The sequence below is a fragment of the Desmodus rotundus genome, chromosome 4 (assembly GCF_022682495.2).
Source record: "Desmodus rotundus isolate HL8 chromosome 4, HLdesRot8A.1, whole genome shotgun sequence".
Taxonomy (NCBI): domain Eukaryota; kingdom Metazoa; phylum Chordata; class Mammalia; order Chiroptera; family Phyllostomidae; genus Desmodus; species Desmodus rotundus.
This window is the reverse complement of record NC_071390.1, coordinates 66,689,160-66,692,821: the sequence shown is the minus strand read 5'-3', so window position 1 is coordinate 66,692,821 and position 3,662 is coordinate 66,689,160. Positions and strand designations below refer to the sequence as shown.

At 41.4% G+C, this 3,662-nt stretch overlaps 1 pseudogene; it reads left to right on the top strand.

The window, feature by feature from the left end:
* Nucleotides 1-349: 349 nt before the first annotated feature.
* On the top strand, nucleotides 350-3,330 carry LOC112305397 (ubiquitin carboxyl-terminal hydrolase 28-like; annotated as a pseudogene).
* The last annotated feature ends 332 nt before the right edge of the window (nucleotides 3,331-3,662 follow it).

Genomic DNA, 3,662 nt, shown 5'->3' with positions numbered 1-3,662 from the left:
TTAGATTTTAGAGGAATTGACTTTTTACTGCAAAAGTGTATGGCCTATGTATATTTTAGACTGTGGGGGGAAATGGCCCCTAAATTGTTCCCTAAAATTCAATTGAACCTATATTGCCAATGGTTAGGCAAATGGGATGAGATGCTTTAAGGCATTTATCTCATTGCATAATAAGTTTTCACCAGGGATAGGGAGCCTCTTAATGGTGCAGAGAAAGGAAGTGGCCTCTTAACACCTCTCAGATAATAAAACACAGGCAAGTCTCAATAAGGCACTGAACCCCAGAGATACAAGATTGGTCACAGGAAGACCTCTTATAAGGCTGGGCTGGTGGCTTTACACCCTGGCTGTAGAGCTCCAACAGGATGACGCAGCCAGAGCAGCTGTTCACCATGACTCAAGCTAACAAATTCTGTTAAATTAGCTGACAGAAATCACAGGCATTCAGAAAACTTCTTTCCTTCATGAAGGTCTGAAGGCTAGTAATGGTGACATCACTCTGACAGTCAGTCTTCTCACTAATAATAGCGTTAAGAAACTCAGGAGCCCAGCCAAGACACTGTTGCTACAGAACCACATGAAGTAAATGGGACTGCTGCCAACAAAAAAGTATTAGCAAAAGTAATAGACCTTACTCGTGAAAACAAAGGTGATATTCAGGTTGCCATTGCTCTGAGTCTACTGAAGTCCCCCCCAAATTAAGGCTGGTGGAAGAAATCTTAATAAAATGCACAAGGCAACCTCTGCAGAAACTAAATGCTCAAAGAGAAAATGCTGTGAAGTCTGGGGAGACAATCCCAAACCCAATGACTAGAGGTGAGTCAATGGTTAGCCAGTTGGGCTGAAAAGTGTTGCCAATACATGTTGGTTTAGTGTCATCATTCAGTCTCTCCTTCAATTGTCCAAATTTCAAAGACTTGTCCTCAGCTACAGTCTGCCACAGAATGTATTTGAAAATTGTCCAAGTCACACAGAAAAGAAAAATATGTTTATGCAAGAGCTTCAGTGTTTGTTTGCTCTGCTGAGCAAACTACAAATTTGTTTGTAGTTTGATCAAACCACAGCAGCCCTGGATCTCTTAAAGGAAGCATTCCAATCAACTGAGGAACAGCAGCAAGATGTGAGTGAATTCACACGAAAGCTCCTGGATTGGCTAGTTGTTAATGCTGTCAATCCCAGGAAAAAATATGAAAATCCAGCATTGGAGCTATTCTCTGGTACTTTTCCTCATTGAAGGGGTTCATGAAGGAAATCCTTTTTGTAACAGTGACACCTTCAGTCAGTATTCCCTTCAGGTAAATAGTTATCACAACTTAAATGAATGTTTGGAAGGGACCATTGTGGAGGATGACTTTGAGCTGCTTCCTTCTGATCATTTAGTGAAATATGGACAGGAGTGTTGGAGTATTGACCTTTGAAATTTCAAGATTTGAGTACAATAAATCCCTTGGTCAGCCAGAAAAAATACACAGTGAGCTAGAATTTCCTCAGATCACTTATGGCCAGGAATATGTACAGAACAAAGAACTCGTATGAAGTAAGAGAAAGTATTATGAGAAGTTGAAAGAGGAAGTAAAAGTCCTACAGAAAAAACTGGAAACATAAGGCAAATACAACTTGGGCCCAGCTTGGTTCCCACTCCCGGACATGTCGACACCTTGAAGTGCCACAAGCATGACATTACCACATTCTTTAGTGATAAGTAAAAAAAGCTCTTCTCAGGATGTTAAAAGTATCTTTTCTGAAGATTGTCTCCACAGGTCTTTGACAATGAATATTCCCTTACATCTTCATGGTCTTCTATGGAAGTTCCTGCACACCCAAATCCTCAGTCACAAATGAAGAGATAAACTTTGTTAAGACCTGTCCTCAGAGGCAGAGGAGATTGAAAAATATAACAAGATTTAAAGAATTGTACTGCAAGCGCTACCCAGACTATTAAGCAGATGCACTGTGATCCTTTCCTTAGTCAGGTGCCTTCTCACATGCATGCAATTCTTGTTCATGAAGGGTAAGCAAATGCTGGACACTACTGGGCCTATATTTATAATCGACCCTGACAAGTCTGGCTCAAGTACAATAACATCTCTGTTACCAAAACTTCCTGGGAAGAATTTGAAAGAGATTCCTATGGAGGCTTAAGCAATGTTAGTACTTACTGTTTGATGTACCTTAAAAACAAGCTATACTACTTCAATGCCCAGGCGGTCCCAAGTGAATCAAATCAATGTTAGGAGGATTGGAAGCCTTATTTGATGAACTTAAGCATCACATTCAAGAAGATAACTGGAGACTTGAACAGGAAATAGAGGAGTGGGGAGAAGAGCAGTCTTGTAATATCCCACAAATGGAATCCTCCACCAACTCAACATCCCAGGATTTCTCAACATCACAAGAGCCTTCAGTAGCCTCTTCTCATGGGGTTCTCTGCTTGTCATATGGGCATGCCGTGATTGTCAAGGAGCAGACTGTCCAGGCCACTATAAACATAACATGTGCTTATGGGAAGAGTGGTGTGGAAGAGGTCTGGAGTGAGGCATTCCATGAGAAATACTCTAGGTTCTATCAGCAAGGAATGGGACAAAAGAGCCTGTGTTTTAAGAAGTTAAAGACAGTGCAGGGATTTTCAAAGTTTTTATCTGTAAGTTTTAATGTATTAGTATATTTATGTTAGTCCCTTAACAGTATTTCCAATCCATCCACTTCCTTAGTTGACCCTGAAAAATGGAAGCATGTTATCTCATGTATATTGGTTGTTCCTATATTATTTTCAAATTGTAAACAAATTGAAATGTTTGTATGGCCAAAAATAGGTAAAGTTTATGTAGAGAAATGTGTTTGCAGATTTAGGGACTTTTACCTACCAAATACTGAGTAGATTTGGTCACCAAATCCTTGTAAGATTACAAGTGTCCAGAGTGATAAAAGGGGAATAGTAATGGGGAGACCACACCCCTGGAAATGGGGAGGGGTGGAGAAGTGCCATAGACAACATAGGTGTGCATCACCCTGGTAGCTGGGACACACATGACACAGCAAAAAAAGATGCATAGGGCTGGTGCCAAAAGCTGGGGAGTTAATTGGATGGGGGGACATACCCTCCCATTTACTTCCACTGCACAGGGGACTATGGGGGCAGTCTTAAAAGGTGGGGCATGTGAAAAATGCGTGCTTTTCTCCCCCATCCCCTGGCTTATGGGTCTGCAGCTGGAGACTGAGGTTCCTGAGCCAGTGGACCTTGCCAGGAGAATTCCCTATGCCCCTAACCAAGTGCTCCAGGACTTGCATGGCAGATACCACAGGGACAAAAAGAATTTATTTGTCTTTTGAGGCAGCCCACCATTCTTGTCGCTGATGTTCCTGGCTCTGGCCTGGTCATTGGCCTTTCTGCAGCCTGTTGTTTAGCTCATGTGTCAACTTTGTGAGCTCCCAGTAACTTTCTAATTTACCCTCCCCTTGCTTTTAAACTAGGTCAATCTGTTTTTGTTTTTTCATTAAAGACTTCAGGTCATCAAGGAACTTGTATAAAAGACCCATGGACAAAGCCAAAGGAAGGTAGGATTGAGAGTGGGATGGGGGAAAGTGGTGGCAGAAAAATGGAGATGACTGTACTTGAACAACAATGAAAAAAGAAGTAAAATGTTAACCAAAAAATATAAATA